At 33.7% G+C, this 22587-nt stretch overlaps 1 protein-coding gene and 1 pseudogene across 4 annotated transcripts in view; one reads left to right on the top strand and one right to left on the bottom strand.

Annotated features, from left to right (window-relative positions):
• PRKG1 (protein kinase cGMP-dependent 1) overlaps positions 1-22587 on the top strand; it is a 1094018-nt gene that overhangs the window by 1003486 nt on the left and 67945 nt on the right. The window lies entirely within an intron of this gene.
• Positions 8624-8742, bottom strand: LOC118604294 (annotated as a pseudogene).

Raw genomic sequence — 22587 nt, 5'->3', positions numbered from 1 at the left:
CTGAATCAACTATCTCATGAGGATTTTAACATGATCATTATCCAATTCTGTCATTCTTTCAATATCTGTTCATTGTAATGCTTCTCTAAAAACACTCTGCACCATCGACTAAGAATCTCGCAGCCTATTTACTCTCATTCTATTTACAGGCAGGATGAATGCTTTTTATTCTTTCCCATCAATTACCAGTTTTCAGAGTAAGTTATCAGTACCTTGGTTACTTCTTAGTGAGAAACAATGGCTTTTCATTTTACTTTTTGCTCTTTGTGTGTGTCATGAATTCATGGATTTTTATACATTAGATGTATCAGACCAGCTCCTTCTTTCCTCTAAACACAGATGGTTAGTTGCCGAGAGCTCCCTGGCTTTCTGAATAGCAAGATGTCCTAGGTTCTTCATGTGCTTCTCCTGCCCTAAACCTGAAATCACCCATTTCTCAAGGAACCCCCATTCCTTTTAGCCATTTCAAAATGGCGCTAAGTAAATGTGGTCACTGCTACTGGGTCTCTTTGCTTCGAGGCCTTTTTTGGTAGAAAATGTAAAGGAATAATTTTTTAAAAGTATATTATTTATCTCACCATATTCTCTACATACTTTTATACAATTTCCACCTTATTCCAAGAGAGTAGCATATTAAGTTAGGAGCTAGATGTATGATTCCTTAAGCACGAGTTTCACATTAAGCTTTTTAGGTACTCTAATTTCCCATCTATATCCATATTTCAAAGGAAATTTTTATCATTTCAGGAGGAAGTCAAGAATGAGAACTCAGCTTATGATACCACTTAAACTAAAAAAAAAAAAATCAAGATATCAATAAATGCCATCACCTCTTTTGAGCTAGTGGCTTTCCAACCACCTATTTATTTATATAAATAGTCAATATTTATATAAAAGAAAGAATATGTATTTGTTTGGATGTCAGGCTTAGTTTGCCTTAGAACTTTATTTCTTATTTTAGGTTTTAAGGAGACCAAGACCTCCTCATCTATGGGTTTTAGAAAACATAATAAGCCATAATTTTTTTAAAAAAATTTTATCCATGTATCTTTCCTATCAGAAAGTTAGGACTATAATTTGGACTATAATTCTTTAGCAAACAAGAAGCGCCAACAGTTAAGGGTAATTGCTACCAATTTTTCTAGGAGCAACAAAGTATTTCCATTTTATCAGTCATTTACCCAACTCTCCATTTTTTTGAGGAAATATAAAAGAAAAAATTTGCCACTCTAGAAACTGTTCGTTATTTCTACTGTGGGAAAAGCAAAAAGAAACAAACAAACAAACAAACAAAAACCTGTTTGTTTTCTCTGGGAAAAGCCACATACCAAAATCTGAACATTTTACTCAACTGCTTAAAGCCTCTTTTAACTCCCTAACATTTTTTTAAACTAGGATTTTTGTTTCAGGAAACTGCATTTCTCTTCAAACAACTAACAACTATATTTGTTCTTAAATCAAATAATGTAATATATATACAGAGCAAGATGTAAATCTTCCTTTCTAGAAGAAAACATTGTAACCAATTTCCTCTGGAACTCTTCATAGCTTTAAATACAGTTACTTGTATTGAAGTTAAAATTGGTTGCTTTTTAACATAATTTTTTTAGAGAAACAAAATGTAGGAATACTTTGGACAAAGCTCTAAACAGATTTTATAAGATTTCTCTAAATCCCCTTATAAGCATTAAATAATTATTGTTTTATCATAAGTGTATGTTTAAAACCTAACTGTATGGATTTAGTGATATTTAGAAAAGATTAAAACATATTTACCAAGAGTGTAACAAATAATTAGTTTTTTTAATTACTTTTATTTTTCTTTATTCAATTTTATAATTTTACATGATAACATGAAATACAAACAATACAATAAGATACAAAGGAAAAAAAAAACTTCCCAAATCTTACCACCAAATAACTAGTTTTTAGCAGAAAGTTAACTTCTTTTAACTAGAAACATAAGTTTTTAGTTATAAAAGATCAACTATTATTCTATATCATATCTGAAACCTCTCTCTGTATTCTTACCTATCTGAATAATTGAGGCTCCTAATGAAAAACAACACTGTCAACTTAGACCTAAAATGGAAGTGTTTTATTATTTCATTCTTTCTCCATGGTTTCCATGGAAACATAATAGTTGGTTATGACAATAGAAGAGGGGAATGATGACTGTTTTTCAAAGATAAAAATGATTATAGGATTAAACACTTAGGATTATGCAGCACTTAAAAAGCACCTTTGAATTAATATTTGAGCTATTTAAGCAGTAAAGAGAAAATTAAATTTATATTTAGCACATGGAGTTTTAAAAAACAAATTAACCAGGCTAATGTTGTTTCTGTCAGGTTTCCATTTGTGCAATATACATCTCAACCTTTAACAATAAGAAGCTAAATACTGGAAAAACATTTAGCTAATGAAGTTCAACATAGAAAGAAAGAGAAAAAAATAGCAATTGAGCTGTCAGTGGTAAAGTATTTGAAAAAAAATCTTTTTTTTCTTGTTGTTTTACCACTGTATTAAAGCACTGTAAAGAAACTATATCCAGGCATTGATATTTGCACATTTAAAATAAAACATGAGAGAATTTACTATCCCAAACCAACAGCCATGAGCATCAAAATGAATAAAACAGAACCTTTTATTATCTGAACTAATTAGTGTGAAATAATTATGGAGACCTTCCTTACTGTGCCACTTGCTTTAATGAATTACTGTGGGGCTCATCTGATTCAAATTGAACTTAGGAAAAGTACAAATTTAACACTCAAGGTAAATGTTAGAAATGTTTTACCAAAATGAATGTTTCAATGGTTTTATAGTGACAGATCACGTTATTTGGTAAACTGAGATTTTGGCATAACCCCTAAGTCACTTACATAAAGAAAAAAATGAATGCACAGTGGAAGATGGATAGTATCCAATCAACTCAAAATGAAGCATGTTTAATATCTCTGCTTTTCATGTTTGCTCATTTGTTTCTTCATTAGTTCAACTTTATTCATGAGATTTTACATTTACTTTGTGTAAAAGGCACTTAGAGTCAAACAAAGGCATTACTATTCAGCCCAGCTACCTATCCTATATATTTATTAACCAGAACTGGGTGGTACAAACAAAAAACAGACATAAAATACCAATAAACGTTCTTAGCAAGCCTTAATAATTGGCCTTGATAATTTAGCGAGTTGAAATTTTTTTTTTTTTAAGTAGCAGAATGGGAACCAGTTGAAGACCTAAGTCTCTATATAAATTTCCCAACCTTATATTAATTTTTACTCTATAGGTGCAACAAGACTTGTGCTGGATTAATTGTTACTGGAAGAGTCCAGTACACAAGTATATTTTTAAAACACTATCATTTTATTTGTAACTTCTTGAAATATTTTAATTTTTAATTTTAATTAAATTTAATGATCACTTATAGTAATACCTCACATGTCTAAGCTCATTCTTATTGATTTCTAATCACAGAGTATCTGAATAACTATTGATTTTTAATTTTATTTCTGCATTAATTACATAACTATAATGGAATCATTTAAATTAAAAATTAATAGTTACTGAGATATTTGTTAACATTATGTGTTAATATATATTCATTGGCCATATCCAAGGAAAAATCTACCTGCATTATTTTTATGGTTCAAGTAAAAATTTGAAGAAAATAAAATTTTATCTCAATGAGTGATATGTGTTATGGTTGATTAAACATGCAGAAAAATGCTAAAAGGATCATAGTTGAATCTTGTTATTAATGTCTTGATTACCTAAGGATACATTCAACAAATCCATAATTCAAAATAAAGGCGTTATTCCCTAGGAGATGTTACAAACATATGAGAGGGAAAAAAAATGCATACAATGGAGTGAGGTAAAGAGGAAATAAATTAAAACATAAATTAGAAAAATAAAGCTCACCAGTTTGCAGAGTAGTTATCTGAAACCCATATATTCAACAAGGAAAGTTATTCATTTTATTTTGATGAAAGCAGGAGATTTGGGAATTCTCTAAAGAAACTCTAGGGTATTAGTTAACAAGTAAATTAGATATGAATGTGCTAAGGCATCATTGTACTGCAGCAGGAACAGAGCTGGTAATATTGAGAATTTGTGGGCAGATGGATTCTGTTAGAAGTAGGAGATAAATAATAGGGATGAAATTTTACTGGGTAAAGAATTTTTAAAATATTTTATATAATTGAGTCAATATTTCAATATTTATTTGAATTGTTATAGTGTCATATTGAATAAATTCACTGTGATTATATACTAATTATGTTATAGACAGTAATTAAATAGTATAAAGTGTCATGTGTCATAGAATTTCCTTTTATAGCATTAATGAAGTTATATCTCTAGATCTGTGTACATTTTAGGTAATAATAATAATAATAGCAGTTGTACTAGTAAATGAGGTAAAGGGGCTTACTTGTGCCAGGTTTTCAAAGAATTTATTAGGAAGACACTTATATATTTCTCATTTTATAAATGAGGAAGCTGAGAAACAGAGAAGTTAAGTAACCTCCCCAACTCACACAGTTAGCTAGCAAGTATACTTAATATATACACTGTAAAGAAAGCTGTCTGAGAATCAGAGGTATATAATCACCAGGAAACAATTCTTCAGTTCATAGATTAGGAAATAGGATTTTGCTTATACTTCATCAACTGCAAGGAACCAGTTTCTATAAGTTTAATTCAGTATCTCTGGGTCCACTTATAGTGTTGTAAATTCAGATATTGGAAGACAGGTTGAAAGGTTTTCTTAAGGTTGGAATTTGTTTGTTTTATTTTGCTTTGTTGGCTTTTTTTTTTTTTTTTTGAAGAAGAAGATGGTAGAGGAAGGACTAAAATATTTATTAGCTTTTAAAGTAATTCCCTTTCCAGGTAGTCATGCCATCAGTTTCATAAATGGAAGATTACATACATATAAACATGATGTATACAATTGCTTTTTGATATGTCAACATTTTAAAAAGTAAAGTTTACCAAGACAATTATAAATTTCCCAGTTCTATTAATATTTAAATAATTCTGTTCTATAAATGGGGTGACAAATTGAAAAAAAATAAGTATTTTTTGGTGAGGGGCGGGTAGGCAGAATTATGGAGATGCTAGAAAAAAATATTTGAATATAGAGGAAACCATCAACATTCATAAGAATTTGCATTCATAAGAGTTCATAAGATTGAAGTTCATCTCCAATCCTTGCATGATCAAAAAGACAAATTGGTTAACACCTGGTCAGCAGGAGAAGCCCACAAGCAAAGGAGGTCCAGAATTCTTCTTGCTTCTTTTCCGATAAAGTGGTCACTCCCCTGGAGCAGAAATATGCTTTTTGTTAATTTAAGAGACAAACCGTGCATGGGAATTGAAACTACCCAATATTGGTCAAGTTATCTTTCATTGGAAAAGCTTTTAGAAATTGTTTCAGAAGTACAAAAATATGCTGAAATATGTGAAGAGCTTAAACATTTTAGCTATTCATTCCCCAAAGCTTTAAATTTAATAGCACTATCTTAAATATTTTTCTTTAAAATTTTCTGTATAATTTCAAAATGTTAATTATACATAATTTTTGAAATTCCATTATTATTTTTAAATATAAAGTTTTCTTTCCAGGTTTATATAAAAATTCAGATCGTTTGTGTATGTGTATTTCTAAGTAGAGTTAAGTAGTTAGTAGAGTTAAATGGATATTTCTCAGAGCTCTAAACTGAACCTTGGTCTGTAGGATAATTTCTAAGTACATGAAAGAATTGGATCCCTTCCTTTTCATTTGTGAGGCATACATTCCATCCAGAGAGATGAGCTCATATTGGGATTCACTATAGGCTAGTAAATAAGTAAACATGTCAACTGAGGACAAGATTATAACAGTGAATCTATTACTCATTGTTTCAAAGCATATTTTGATATAGACTGAATAAAATTAACAGAAGAGAAATATTTATATATGAGAAGACGACAGTAAAAATCTTTATTCTTGGTACTAGTCACAATCCTGCGCTTGAACTATCCATACTCAGATGTTTATTTTGGCTACATTCCTTGCTAAGTCACAGCACACGTGGTCAGTCCATTTGAAAACTTCGACTTAGTTCCCAGATAGCAAGATAGTCACACTATATGTCCATATCTTATCGTCACAGAACTTTAGAGGAGGGAGAGTGATCTCCAACTCCTTCATTTTACAGAGGAGGAAACTTTTAGTTGTTCTAGAGATAGGAACTTAAGTCATTTTAAAACTAGACTTCATGGAGATTTATGAAATATGGCTTTGGAATATTATTATACTCACAGATGAAATATCGAACCAGTACAAAAACTTTTCCATGCTAGTGGCAAGTACTCTGTGATGCTTAATGTACCTTTTCTGGTCATGGGGTGTGATTAAGAGCAGTGAAGGAATTGATTTACAATATGGTGCACACGTGAATGTCTCAGGGCTGCTTTTTGCTCATTGGGAGAACACATTTCATCACTCATATCAGTTAATCTTTGAGTTTGATTCTATTCACATAACTCTGATAGTAAGAGACAAACACAATGTTATAAATATTCAAATAGTTTATTGTATTTTGTCTGTGTGACTCAGCTACTTTATCATTTTCCAGATAAATACACAGTAAAACTTGAACATCTGTAGTATACAGTTTTGAGATAATAAATTTAAAAACTGCATCTCTTAAGGGTATAATTACTTGACTTAATTGGTATGCAGTTTGATAAATATTTGTTTTGTGAAAAGAAATAATTTGAGAACTTCATCGGTGACTGATATACATTGTTTTTATGACTTGGCATCCTGAAAATGAGCCAAGGAAATTGTGTTTACAGCGGCACACACAGTGTAATCTAATGGAACAGAAAGAAAAATTATAATTTTGTAATGTCTGCAAATAAGTTCAGGAAGGAAGAAACAGTAACCACATAGAACTAAAAAATATATATAATACTTATAAGATAATAAAAATAGTAATGATGTTATATTAGTATTCTATGGTTGATGTAACAAATTATTACACACTGGCTGTCTTAAAACAGAAGAAATTATTCTCTTACAATTCTCGAGCCTAGAAGTCCAAAATCAGAATCATTGTCCCACTCCCTCTAGAAGTTCTAGTGGAGAATCTACTCCTTGCCTCTTCCAGATTCTGAGAGTTACTGGCATTCCTTGGTTTATGGCCACATCACTCTAATCTTGCCTCCGTTTTCACACTGACCTCTCACATGTGTATGAAAGCTCACTCTGCCTCCCTCTTAGAAGAATATTTGTGTTGGCATTTAGGGTCCACCAAGATAATCCAGGATATACCCCACCCCCATCACAAGGTCCTTAATTTAAATCACAATTGTGAAGACCCTTTTTCACAGTAAGGTAACAATTACAGGTTTAGGGATTAAGACCTGATACTTTTGGGGGATCGTTTTTCAGCCTACCACAGAGAAGTTAACTGGTTGAGTTAGCACAGCATATTATGGCCTCTTTTCCTTTTCAGGCAGCAGAGGATACTACTCTGGAAATGCCCTACGTGACATTTGATGAGGAATAATATTAGAATTCACCCATCTTTGCTCTCTTTCTTTTTCTTCTAACTCTATATCTATCCTACTCCTAATCTTTTACTTCCTTGCATCAATGCAAAGAGCAGCAAGCATATTGTATAACGTTTTCAAATGTCTTCTTCTACTCCCAACCTACCATTTTGAAATAGGCATTCCTTTTGTAACCTACTGAGTGCCCTCTGCATAAGTGCACCTGAGATTCACAGGAAAATGAAGCTCATCCTTACCCCAGAGAGGGAGCAGATATACCTTTTCCCAAAATATACTTTTTTTGGGATATTGAAAAAAGGAAAAAAAAAGACAAAATAAAAAAAAAATTTTTTTAATTGCTTGACCTTCCCCTAACTGCCTCAAAAAATTTAGATAGAGAACCTGCTTCAGGAAGGAAGGTATCATCATAGATAAGGATAGTTTAATATGAACTAAGTACAATGGAGAAGGAGGAACCTAGCAAGGCCCATTTGATCAAAGTGTTCTCTGTTTATTAAACATAGAAAAAAAATTGTTTACTAAACATTTGCTTTTCATCTCCATGTGAAATTGCCTTCTCTCTTTCTGAAATTCCAAATCATTATCCCTATCCCCTTTTCTCCTTAGTTCAAGGGAGCATGTAAGTCTCAACTGCCTTATTTGTCCTGGATCTCATATTCTTAGGAAACCCCGAAATTTAAAAATGTAATTAAATTTGGTTATTTTCCCCTATTGATTTATCTCATGTAGGTTTTTTATTAAACCAGCCAAAAGAACGTAGAAGGGTAGAGGAAAATTTCACGCTTCTTCACCTCTTCCTAGAGAAAAACAAAACAAAACAAACACTAGACATTACTAGACTTTACTCCAAAAAACAAACAAACAAAAACAAAACAAAAACACACACACACAGAGAAATCTGTCATTAAAGCTTACAATCATTACTACACATCCTAAACAGATTTCCTACCATTTGTTCTCCAGTGTAGTGGTTCCAAAAGGCCACTGAGCATGCTCAGCACGACCTGTGGAATAACTGTTTCTTTTTTTTTTTTTTTTTTTTTTTTATTTCTAAAGCCTACAGCACCTGGTCTTCCTAGGTGGTCTCCCATCCCAGTACTAACCAGGCCCAACCCTGCTTAGCTTCTAAAATCAGACCAGATCAGGCACATTCAGGGTGGCATGGCCATAGATGACTATGTTTCTATTTATTTCAGAGAAAATTCCCAAGGATTTGTATTGACTATTTTCTTTTAGAAATTATCTGCAGAGTTAGAACTAGCCCTGTTGTACATAGATAGTCCAGATTTGCCTGAGTGCCACAAAAGGAAATTATAAAATATCTACCAGTTCTTGAAGTTCCCAGCCTGGAGCCTCCTCCTTGAAATTACTCCATGTCCTGCTGCAGTCAAACCTCCCTCCACAAAAACATATCTTAGATGCATAGGGGAGTGCCAGTTCCCAGGGTCCTCCTGGAGGAGGCAGGCCTAGGAGGAACAAAGTATTTTTGCTAGGGCTGGACCTTCCTCTAGTCTCTTGTTCACATCTTGTGTTTGCCTAGCAAGTCCCATGGTGTCATTTCATTTTTATTGGTACAAATAGGTGAATTTTATCATAGGGATTATTACCCATAGGACTGTTACCAACTCTTTCTCTTATACTTACCAAGAAGCCTTGTAAAACCCATTAGATCATGAAAGAGCGTCTCTGGATTTGTGAGTATATCTTTCCAAAATAATTAGTTGATATTTAACACTTGATTTGTACCAAGTTGTGAGATAAGCTTTTTATTTACATTCTTTCATTGAATCTTTTGAATTAGTATCTATTATTGTTATTCTAACTTTCTAGTGAGAAATTTGAGGCTTGCAGGGATTAAATGACTTCACAGAAAGCTCTGGAGTCCAAGGCTTCACTGTCAGTCAGCAGCAGATAGGATTTGAACCCAAGGAATCTATCTCCAGAATTCATTTGTTTTTTAACCCTAGAAATACTATCTCTTAACCACAGTTTTGATCTTGTTACGGCCTTGGTTTTAATCTGAAAATGTGCATGAGTAACTTTGTGAAAGTATTCCTTGTTTATGTTACAAATGGAAGGCACTCAAAACAAGAAAGAAATGTTCCCTTTAAAAACTGCTTCCGAATCTTTAGTTTGTAGTTGAACCATGGGTTATAAAACACATAAACTGTGAGATTTTAGGTCCTGTCATAACTTAAAAGCAATAACAAAACCTCTTCTGTCTGCAGCAACTCTGAACAGCATAAATTCTTTCTGTGCACTATGTTTATCATACCACATAAGTATGCTATGGAAAACTGTTTTATCGTAAAATCCTTCAGCATCATAGATCTGCATATTTGGACAGCTGAGTTTGCCTTTAAGTCAGCATTACCAAATCTGCCTATGAAGCAAACTCACAACCATTCAGAGCTAACATTAGGACATTTAGGTACCATTAGTGTCCTATTGGGAGTCTCAAGTAACACTGGATCCATTCAGGGGAAGGAAATGTAGAAAGATGATCCTTAAGGCACAAGTGAAATGGCAAATTTTTTCTTCTCTAATGTCAATAATTTTTCCATTTGATCAAGAAATACTAGCTATTTTTGCTCTTTTAACAGTTGGTTTTTAATGTGTTATATTTATAATTTACAAATTATACATAATTTGTATTTATATAGAGGTACATTAAAATAATGTCTGATTCCAGCTAAAATCACTAACCTCATTTATTGAGTCCTTTATTATTTAGAGGTCTTAAAAAGGTTTACTTAAAAATGTTTGTGGCTTTTAAAATTTTTTAAATTTTTAGCGATATAGAAAATATTATGTATAGAGAGAGCTTGAATTCTATTTTTTTACTGATATTAAATTTGGGGGGTTGGGAATTATTAATTAAGGAAAAGTTTTACTGACAAGATGCCATTAATTTTCTCTTACCAAATGGGATAGAGCAGGGGTCCACCAACTTTCTCTGTAAAGGGCTTGATAGTCAATCCTTTTATCCCTGAAAGCCTATTCAAGTCTGCCAGGTTGTCACACAAAAGCAGGCACAGACAATACATAAAGACACGAGAATGCCTGTGTACCAACAAAACTTTATTTATGGAACCTGAAACTTGAATTTTACATATGGTGCATATGAAACAAATATTATTCTTCTTTCAATTTTTTGAACTTTTTACAAACATGAGCACCATTATTAGCTCACTGGCCACACAAATAACAGTCCCAGGCTGCTTCAAACCTGCTGTTCCTTTACTCTTTACTATATTATTAAGTGGCAGCTCTATCCAGTCTTCTCTCCTTCATCCTCCACCTCAAATTCATCAGCAAATGTATATATCTCTGTTCTTTCTAGAATCCTCTGCCTCCTTGCCACCAGCTGTTCATGCCAACACTCTCTCACCTAAACCACATGAATTCTCAATTGACTTCCCCATCCTCTCTCCTCAACAATTCATTTCCAGCAAAACATCTTGAGTAACCTTTTACAAGTCAGAAATTCAGTGATGTCACATATACCAGGAGGTCCTCACTTAATGTCATCAGTAGGTTCTATGATGTATGACAAAACCAATTTTACCATAAACGAATGTAAACAAGTTGAGATCCTACAGCATCTCATCAATGTTAAATCAGAACATTGTAACAAACGTTATTTGACAACTTGCTGTAAGAGCTGCAATTGTCAGCAAGTTAACTAAAAACTTTAAGACTTAGTTTTCTTTTCTGTAAACAGAGAGATGAATTATCCATGGTTCTGTGGTTTGATGTGAAGATTAAATGATTAATTATGTTAAAACATTTAATATGATGCTTATAATACAATGCCTACGTAATGAACTGGTGCTTATTAAATGTTAGTTGTTGTTGTCATCATCATCGTCATCATCATCGTCACCCCTCTAATTAAAATAGATTCCAGTTAGAATAAGTCAAAATGCCTTACCTCCTAGGCCTTGCATGATCCACCTGCCTCTTCTTGCCTGCCTCATATCTAGAGTTCTTTCTACCTCAGCCACTCTGATCTCATTTTAAATCCTTGTGCATGCCAAATCCTTCAGGACTTTCACACACCTGCTCCCTACTCCTCTTCTTATAATTGGATTTTCAATTTAAATGTCACTTCCTCAGTGATGGCTTCCCTGACTGCTCATTTTAAAATTGTTCTTCATAAATTTATACCCAACTCAATCATAGAAGTGTGTTTGTTTCCTTTATAATAATTTCCACAAGAGACTATTAGTAGTTATTTTCTATATTCCTATTATAATATAACCTCCAGGAGAGAGAGGCTGGCCTCTTCCTACTCTATGCAAATAGTAGACTTCAATAAATACTTACTAAATGAATCAAAAAAAAATGAAACCTCAGAGTTATGTATTGATTTTACCTGAATTCTGATACATCCATTTAAATCCAGTGGACGCTAAATTTGGATGGTCAATTAGTGGGCTCATTCATTCTTCTGTTTGTTCAGCAAACAGGTATCAAGCACCTTCTGAGTTAGGCCTGTACAAGTAATAGAGGATCAAGAACCTTGGTAATTGCTTTTAAGGAGTTTGTACATATTTGCATTAATTGTTATGTAAAAGTATATATCAAAATATATTTATCAACAAGTCAATATCTTACTTTCCTCCAGGTTTAAGTTTTAATCTTCTTTTTTTATCAAAGCATTCATCATATACAATAGATGTCTAACTGGCACCATCAGTTATTCAATAAACATTTATTGGATATGTGCCAGTTAGTGTTCTAAAAACCGATACTCTAATTAGATTTATTTTTCCTGCTATACTTTATTAAGGAGAAAGAAGAAACTATCACCAAAATCAATTATTGGAAATTCTAGTTTTGGATTTTTTTTTTTTTTTTTAAGTTTGCAGATTGTGTCTTGGGATCAGCATACATGTGTCATGTTTTCTTCTACTTGCTGTTTGGACAGCAGTTCTCATAGGAATTCATGGGTACCTGAGAAACTGCAAGGTCATTGGTACATGGGAGATTCTGTTTTATTCAGTATGCTTCCTAAGACCAGGAAGTATACAGATATATCTTAAGAAAAGTTTTCAATATTATTTAAAGGAAAGTATTTCTGTTTTTAAAGAGATTAAGCCTTTGTAATCTAAAGACCAACCAACCTCACATACCTATCTATCCCCTCCATACTTCAGATCTCTGTATTTTTCACCAGCTGTCTAAATAGAGGCTTTGTTGGAGGCTTAACCCTCACTTGTTTGTTAATTTTCATTTAAAGATTATGGATCCACTTAGAAATTTTTACCACTAGACTTTCATAATATATGGTTAATTCAGAAAGAGAGAACAAGTTCCTACTGAATAATCTTTACTAAAGATGAGAAAGATAGCCATTGAAACTCTTGAAATGAATTAGTAAAAACCAAACATCGCACATGTCTGTCTTGTTAAGGTAAACAAACAAACAAACAAAAACACCCAGGTGTAATTTGTTAGTTAATTAGTATGGGGATCATGAACATTAATTTGGAAATTGAGAGAGATGAATGCAGTGGTGTGACCTACCTGCCAACAACTGTGTGATCTGTGGTGATTTAACTTCTCTTGATGCAGTTTCTTTATCTAAAAAACAGAAAATATTGACAGGATCTCTATAAATCTTATATTTCTATATGTATTTTTTTCCCTGTCCTGTGCTGGAGAATTAAAAGGTATATGCACTTTCTGCTCAACCAGTCTAGCTTTTCTTCCTCTCCATTCATGACATAGAAGCTGAGAGAGCAAGTGAGAGGAAGATGTTTTATTATAAGTGGATTTTAGTGTGAAATCAAATTTTAATTTGGCTTCTGATACAAACAGTCTTAAAGGGACTGTAGCTTTTTCTAATAAATAAATAAATAAATAATCAAGTTTACCTTCAGTTGAAACCCTGCATGAAAATTAAATACAGTTTTTAAAATGCCTCTATGGTGAGTTTTGTCATAATAAGAGCAAGTTAGATATAGATAGGAAAGTTCATATACTCTGAAACTACTTTATCTCATTAGCCCTGACAGCCACTGTATACATGAAATTTCACACACAAGTAATAAACTTTTGCATTGAAAACAAATGAATTTTCAAGTAGCTAAACAACTGTTGTGAATCGGGTACTACATAAGACACAAAGGAATGGAATATTAGTCCTCTCCCTCAGGTGAGTTTAATTCTTTCTTTGTAGTAGTTGTCTATTTTGAGAAGGGAGCAAAATCTGTGGACGTGTAATGGCTTAATGAGATGAATGCAGCAGAAACAGCAAATTAGCAGATGTCTCATCTCATTCTGCTGTTTAGTAAATAGTTCTGTTTTTTTTTTTAATACTGTTCACCAGAACTTAAGCATTTGCAACACTAACTTTTCAAAAACACACAATGTGCACAAATCTTAGCTGCTTTTTAGTGGAACTCAAGCAAAAAAGTCTGAAGCCTTACATAAGGAAGAGACCATTTTAATATAGCAGCAATGCATTTTATAAAATCTTTAGAGCAAATTCAGAGATGGGCATACGATATACTTTGTGGCTCATGAGAAAGGGAAAGCCGACTTTCCCCTTGGACTTGTAGCAGCTGTGGAATGTGGACAGGTGGGGTCATGCAAGCAGCTTAGTGACATCTCGTTTCCGGAAATGTCGCACTCATTCCAGGAATGGGGACAGAACACTGACTTAGCAGTGAGAGAGACTGAAGAAAGGGCAATGGTCACTGCAGAAGAGCACGCCATCTACAGAGCAGGGACAAATCTTTTACATAGTTGTCTTTTGGAATTCACTCTGTGTTCTTACCTCTATGTAAATGACTCTGTTATAATTAAATAATTTATAAGTAGTAGTAAACATACGCACATTCAAACTCTCAATGTTTACAAATAACGCTGTCCAAAAATGTTTAAAGAAAAAAAATGTATTTAGGACATTCACAAGAAATAGCTTTTTAGAAACTAAATTTATGTTTTTAAAAAGAAAATACTTTACTTTAGGAGATAATCATGGATTGAATTTGATGGGTACCTAAGATGAATACACCTCATTTTCTCAAAGTCCGATTAACAGATGGGATAGTTCTTGTTTACAGAGCCCCTTAGATGTGCTGGCCATTCTGTTGGGTGATGAAGACACTAAGATACATAACACAGCTCTTCTAACTGCTAGAAGCCCCACCCTCTGCATATGTGCATGAATACACAAATGACCCACATATGAGAATCCCAAAACACAACAGGAGCATAGAGGAGGTAACAGTTCTGGGAAGAAAGGAAAGAAAGTAATAAGATTTAAGATGTGTTCCTAAGGATGTCCCTTGGATATACAACTCTCACTGTTCTCATTTAGAGAAAAATTCATAGCAGCATGAAAGTGTGCAAATGGTAAACATTATGCACAGTAATTTCAATCCATGGGCTTTGAAATATATAGAGAGTGACTTCTGAGGAGTCACTGCCCTTTTCTAACACTCAGTTTCTTCATTTGTAAGATAAAATTCACATACACACCCCTCAGAATTTCAGGTAGGATCAAATGAGTATGTATGTAAAACACTGTACGATGGCTACTCATGCAATGAATACAACAAGTGTCCAAAATTATTTTTACTTGCTATAAAAATTCTAGCTATAGGTATGGGAAGAGAGCATTTAGAGATCTTTACACAACCCTATGGGACTAGAGCATGAAGTTTGAATAGACAGGCCATAAAGAAAGAGGCCAGAAAGAGGTCACACTGCAAAGGTCCTTTAATGCTCAGAAAAGAATTTGAACTTTCTGCTAATGCGGTGGATAAAACACCTAGCCTTATGCGGTGGATAAAACAACTAGCATGATCATGTATTTTAGAAAGTTAATTCTAAAGACAGTAAAAAGAAGATGTGGAACAACTTACTGATTGGGAGGACTTTCACTGAGGGAGGAGTTTGTGCTATGAAAGCAGAATAATCTTTATAATTTGTGAGTCATTTTGAATATTGTTATATTTATTAGTTATATATTCTGTAAGAATTCCAGCATTTATTTGGTATGATTTTTATGTTAATATATTAACAGAAATTTATGCTAACACATTGCCAATACGATGATGCCATTTTCAAGAAATGTATTACTCTAAATGCAAAGTTTTATTTTGAAGCTCACTTGCCAGGAGCAAACTATCTTGGAAAGCAGGGTACACAGGTATTTAGATTGCAAAAGAGGCAAGAAATTAAAACTATTTGCTTTTGTGCACTCAGGTCAGTATACTTTATTAAATTACATAAAGATTTTCTCTTTTCACTGTGGGAAATGACTGAAAATATTGGTCATAGTCATAAAGTCATGTATTTTTCAGAGAAAAATAATCTCATAAAAATTTAAAATAATTTAAATGGATAACCTTAAAATAGAAAACATAGGTTATAGAAATTAAAGAATATATTAAAATACATTTTTACAAAAGTTGGGGTAAACAGAAATGTAAGTTTTGGTTCCTATCTAATTCAGAATATCAGTAACAAAAAAAAAAGCAGATTACAGAGTAAATATTGAATAGTTTAAGATCTAAAAGCTAAAATATATCTAATTGAATATCTGTTTTTCAATTAGTATTGATTTTAAATATTATTTTATATTGGTTTTAGATATATAGCATAGTGGTTAGACACACACATATATTATTTATGAAGTGATCCTGCAATTAGTTTAGTAACCACCTGGCACTTACAAAAAGAATTGCAGAACTGCAGAAGGCTCAACTTTCAAACAAACCTTGTACTTTTGTGTCCTCTAGTGGCAATTTGAAGAATTGACCTATCCTCATAGAATTGTTTAAGAAACACGAAGGGGCTAAGGAGGGGAAGCCAACGGCATCCGAAACAAGCAAACTGTAATGCCTGAGACCCTGAGTTTTTCTCTGATCTCACCTAACTAGAGACAAAAGAAAGCTAGCTGACTTTGGACAGTCTTCAAACAGCTTCCAAGAATGTAAAAGAGCTATTGACTTGGAAGCATAAGCAGTTCTCTTCAACATTCTTGAATATACCTTCTTAAACCTTTTTCTAATATGAATTTGCTAGGCTCACAATAGAAGCTTGACTTTCATCCCACTTATAGGACTTATGCATGAGACACAAACGGCAGTGAGACTCAGAATCTGTGGGAGCCATTAGCAGACAGGTTCCTGGGCTTGGGATCCTTTGGGAAACTAACAGACCGCTAACAGAATGCTGGGAAAATAATGATGCTACCATTTCACATGTATTTTGCAAGATCCTCAAAGCCAAATTACACTGGGAGAGAAAGTATTTCACTATAAAAATTTTAATTTGGTAGTCATAGATTGGAACATCCAAATTGGAAAATTTTTGTTTAATGAAATTATTTATTTTCTCATCTTCAACTGTCAACATTAGTTTAGTCCCAGAATTAGATGTAGACCTGTAGAGCACCTCATAGGCTTTTATTTCTATTCCAAATGTGCTTGGAATTAGATACATTTCTGATGCCCTTTTTTCATGGTTCATAAAGAGAATCGAGCCTTTGGCTTTTATGTGATTATATTATTCAGATCACTTCACAACCCTGTTATAATAATTAAATGAATCAAAAGGTGTCTAAAGTTTCAAAATAGTTTTATTTACCCAGCAAATATGTAAGTATTTATATAATACTTTTAAAAACTTTTCAGTTTGTCACAAATGAAAGCTTTCGTTTCCTAGGCAGACAATTCCTTTTAACAAGTGACTTCAGATGCTGCACCAAAGTGAATTTAATAGCCTGGAGATCCTGTTTCACTTTCTAAATGAACAGATCCTATAAATTGCATTCTATGTGCCATTCCACTTCCTGTCCTCAGCTATGGTGATGCAGAAAAACAGCTGTTGTGTGGGAACTGTTCAGAGCTGTGTTTCTCAAACCACAGGTCATGGAAGGGAGGTTATGTAGGCTCTGTTTCCCTTTCTTCCAAAATAGTACCCAAGGCTATTCTGACCTTGTCTCCCTCCACCTCTGAATCGTAAGCCTACTGGGGAGCGAGTTTATCCTACTTCCTTGCGTCGTATTTATTTTTAATTGGGGAGGAATTAATACTTATCCTGGGAGAAGCTAGAGTTCTCTTGAGAGATTTGCTAGGTTAAAATATGTGTGTGTGTGTGTGTGTGCGTGTGTGCGTGCGCGCGCGCGCGCACACACACACACACACACACACACACACACACACACAATCTCCACGGTCTCTCGGTTAGGAGGTTAGCATCCAATGAACTTCGTAGCCTAGGATCTATAGCAGATCACATCACTCTGATTTTTTATATTTTAATACACTTTATTTTGACCCTAATCCTACAAGATATGTAGAAAGATTTAATTATTCAGCATGGTTTAATAGAAACAAGCAAGTATTTATCTAGGTTTACAATTAATTACTCAAATGCCAAGGATTAAACAACATATGATGGGTTAACAAATATGCTGTTATACCAGATAGGAAAAAGCAGAAACAAGTTTCATTAGTGGCTTCATGCAACTGATGCAAATGTACTACCTGAAAGGTAAACCAGACCTTTCTGCCTTGTTAATAACTACTATATAGACATCATCACAAAAGATATTTTAATAATGACCATGTTGTTGGCCCTTTTCTTTATCTTTGACTTATAATTTGCATGAAGAATGAAATCTGTTGTGCCTCTCATTTCACTAGCTTCCCTTAGGAAATGCACAGTTTAGAAAAATTAGTTGTTTTTCATGTAAACAGGAAGAACTAGGGATTCTTAACAGCTGGCACCCATCAGAGGGTCAGCTCTTTCACTGGGCGTAGAAGCACAAGGCCATGTAGAAATACCAAATCCAAGTAATTCAAGTAATTCTAATTTTTTAAAAAATGACAAGAGGACAGACAGGCAGGAATAATTACATGTTTTTCAGGCTTCTGGTTGTTATATTTTCTTTTTAAACTTATGCCATAGTCTGTTCCAATTCCTTTTTGACTGAGCACAAGATATTCACTTGTGTGAGTAGTTGCAATACAAAATTTTGTGTTTTGTCAGTTGAGTCAGTGTTCTTAACTTAAATAGAAATAAATTTCCAAACAATTTTGGATTTCATTTATTCCTGGATTTTTTGTCTACCTTCATTACTCGTATACATATACATACATATATATATATTATTTTATTTTATTTTTTTTGCAAAAATAGGTGATCACTCTGGATTCTTAAAAAATATATATATAGGTATTAGGATGCTTTGCCAAGATGAAGTATTTGATGAGTAAAGAGGCCATTCTCATTTTCAGAATCCTCCCATGAAATGCAATTGTTCTTTATGAGTCATATCATCATTATATGTTAAACTAAGCTTTTTAACCAAAATATAGTGTAATATAATAATTCTATTTCCCAACAGCCTCCTGAGAAAAGTATAAGAGATAGCACCTGTCTATGTTCAGTCACAATAAAATTTAACAGGAGTTAGAGAAGCTACACGTAAAAGGAAAATGATAGCTCATCTATCTAAAAATGAAATAAAAAAAAAAAAAAGGAAAGGAAAATCAAGAAGCATGTCCCTGTATGGGGCTTCTTTGTTTTCATGGTGAACTTTTCTATAAGAAACACTTCCTGTCTGTGTTTACACTAGAGGTAAAGTGACTCATCAAACATTTACATGTTTGTGTGAATAGATTTTTAGTGTGGAGGCTTTAATTAGCCATGTGCAACACATTTATAAGCTTATGAGAATTGGAAAAGTCATGGGAGAATAAAAGAAGGAAATTAACTGAAAAGAATGACAATGATTTAGCCAATTAGAAAATGTGATTATGCTATGATTTTTTTAAGAATACAAACTGCCTGCATAAGCATTCAATAATCCTATGAGTTTAAAATGCCTTGACTGATAATGTAGAGTAGGACCAGGCATTCGTTGAGGTAGGAAATGAATATTAGTAACATATAATACCAACATCTTACTTTACATATTCACTTATTCTCCCCCAATAAACTGACTGATTTTTTCCCCTGCCTACTAACAACAGCATAGTGCCTCAAGTGACCTGTTAAAGATAAGGAAATGAAGCTGGGAGGAATCTAACTTTGCCCCTAACTAGCTAACAAAGTGTTGAATAACCAAGAATTGGCTAAAAAATACTCACCTTTTTATTTGTTATCTTTTTGTTAATTTATATGTTAATACTGAGAGCCAAAGAAATTGCTACTTCTGACCCTCTTTGCTGTGAAATAGTGGGCATATTTATGATTATCCTCCAAGAGCAAACTATTCTATATGTCTTAAAATACTATAAAAGAAAGGAAGGATGAGAAAATCATACATTTCTCATTTACTTTTCTAAATAGGAATTTAATAAATTTAGTTAATTCCTTTGGAGAGTAAGAAAGGCTAAAAGTTGGAAGGTCATTTTTAGGTCATATTTCTCAAATCACATGTTTTTGTAAACAAATAAGCAAAACAAACTCCATTTTTCTGGGATCCCTTCCAGTAATCAGATAAAAAAGTAACATTGGTTCCTCAACACTGCAGAACAAAATCCAGAGGGCCAAGACTAGTGTTCAGGGTCTTCAAGGGTGTGGTCCCCAGTGCTGTCCAGCCCCATTGCTGGGCCAATTATTTTCTAAGTGTTTTTCAGTGTTTCCTGAAGGCAGACATCATCCACAAACTGTTGTGCTCCCACTCTGAGTGCTACATGTATTTTATTTATACCTTTTCTCTCTTTCACTTTTTTGTGATTATCTTATATCTGGTCATTTAAACTATTTTTCATCACTGCAGGGACCACATATTATCCATTTTTGAGACTCTTCTTCCTCCCAGTACCTCAGTATTATCTATCTGATACTAGGTATCAAATATTGATCGAGCAAAATTATACTGATTTCCTGTCTTGTGTATTATAATCACAAAAATGAGCCTAAATCTTATAAAATAATTCCATAACATTGGAATTGGTCATATCAGTTATTAACTAATACTCTTATACACATCTCCTAAAGCAGATATGGGCATAAACTCAGTGAGTGCAGAGATACTATACAAATGACTTATGGGAACAGCCTCTTTTATGAAGGCACCTGATTAAATTATGTCTCCCTCTTTGAAGATTAACCCTTGAGAAAATAGGGGAGACATAGTTAAGACCAATTTCTGGGTTACAAGAAGTATTAACTCATTTTAATCAATTAGCTTTTCAAGGGCAATTGGTTTTACTCATTGGGAGCAAACCCAGCTTCTCTGTATGGTATATAAGGTCCTCTGTGACCTGGTACCAAAGTACTGTTTTCATTCCCACTATCACACAAAGTTTTAATTAACTGCTTTGAGTTCTGTGGACATTGAGAACCTCATTCTTTTACATTACATGCTCACCTACCCCCTTCTTAGAATGCGCTTCTTCCCTTGTTCACTTGCCAAATTCCCAGCCGTTCTTACTCAAGTGTCTCTTCTGTCATGCGATGCCAGGTGGAGATGAGTCTTAGGGGTTCGGGGATCACCTTGCAGAGGAAGTGACACTTGAGTAGAGACCAGAATGTATGCAAGGAGCAGCATCCTTTGAGGGCACAGAAACAGCATGTATGGCAGCCCAGAGATGAGAGTGTTCTTGGCATATTTGAGGACCACCAGGAAGCCAAAAGGGCTGGAGTACAGTCAGCCAGCAGCACAAATTATAGTAAAAGAGGCGGGAAAAGGGGCCATAGGTCAAGTCATATAAGACCTGTTAGACCATCATGGAATTTTTAATTTTATTGTAAATGCTGGGGCAATTGAACAGTTAAGAGAGTAAAAATGGCATGTTTTTATTTGTGATTTTAAAGGGCCACTTTGACCTTTTGTATAGGACAAAGCAGAAGATTCTAGAATGGAGCAGACAGAGCAATTAAGAAACTATTGCAATCTTCCAAGTCAGAGATGATGGTGGTTTGTAATGGAATAATAGCAGTGGAAGATGTGAGAAATGATTGGTTTGCAAATATATTTTAAAGAAGAATTGACTACATCTGTTGATGGGTAAATATGAGATTGAGCTAAAGAGAAGAAGCAGGGAAAACTTTATGGTTCAGTTTGATTTGGTGAATGGTGATTCCATTTACTAAGATGAAGGAAGACTAGGAGAGACAGTTGAAGGCTGGCAGGAGTGGGGTGGTGGTGGCTAAGGCAGGAATCAAGGTTAAATTTGCGTAGATTTTCAAATATCCTCAATAAGCTGAGGAGGCACATGTAGCATTTCTTTCTAATACCGTTTACAAAATGTTTGATGATCTTCCATTTTAAACTGATTATTTTTCAGTCATTGGAAGCAAGGTTTATACTGAGACCACTCTAAGACGGTAAAATCGACTTAAAGCGAACACTCCTGTAGAGATTTGAATAATTCCTTCCTCTTCATTCTGAGGTAGAAGCCCCCTCACCCACCCACCATGACACTGAAGTTTTTGGTTTTATTTCCAGTCCCTAACACTAGTAGGCATCCAGTGTTTCTTGAATGAATGAATTGAGTCACAAGAGGAACTTGGTAAGGTGGCCCTATCAGTATTTAAGAAAGAACATTTAAAAGTAGTTGTTGTTGCCGTTAAACATGAAGTAGTAGAGCAGATATACCTCTGAGAGCAAGTTTTCCAAAAATATGTATAATTCCCAGTTAACGCACTTGTCTTCTATCATTCCTGCTTATTTCTCACATTGCATCAAAAAGGAGGAGAAATTATAAGTCTTTCTCAGGTCACTTGTCTATATCTATCTGTAGCCCTGATCTCATTTGCTACTTTGGTTCATGGAAAGGAGTTATGGAGATTGGGCAAAGGATTGGTTAATGGAGAAGCTGTCACAGGAAGATAGTCCATTTAAAAATATTCACATGGAGGGTTATTTAAGCAAGTTTTCATTGTGTTAAATAGTTGAGAACATGCAACAAAATCCTATTCAAATAATAAGTAAACTCAAGAACCAAAATTAAAAATTGATATCCAGCCGAAATCAGCAGTAGTCACAAATATATCTTGGGTACCTACTATTGAGTGAACTGTTAAAATAGAGAGGGA

This window comes from Rousettus aegyptiacus, unplaced genomic scaffold (genome assembly GCF_014176215.1).
Source record: "Rousettus aegyptiacus isolate mRouAeg1 unplaced genomic scaffold, mRouAeg1.p scaffold_m13_p_6, whole genome shotgun sequence".
Lineage (NCBI taxonomy): Eukaryota > Metazoa > Chordata > Mammalia > Chiroptera > Pteropodidae > Rousettus > Rousettus aegyptiacus.
The sequence above is the reverse complement of the archived record's forward strand: the minus strand, read 5'-3'. Positions and strand labels throughout refer to the sequence as shown.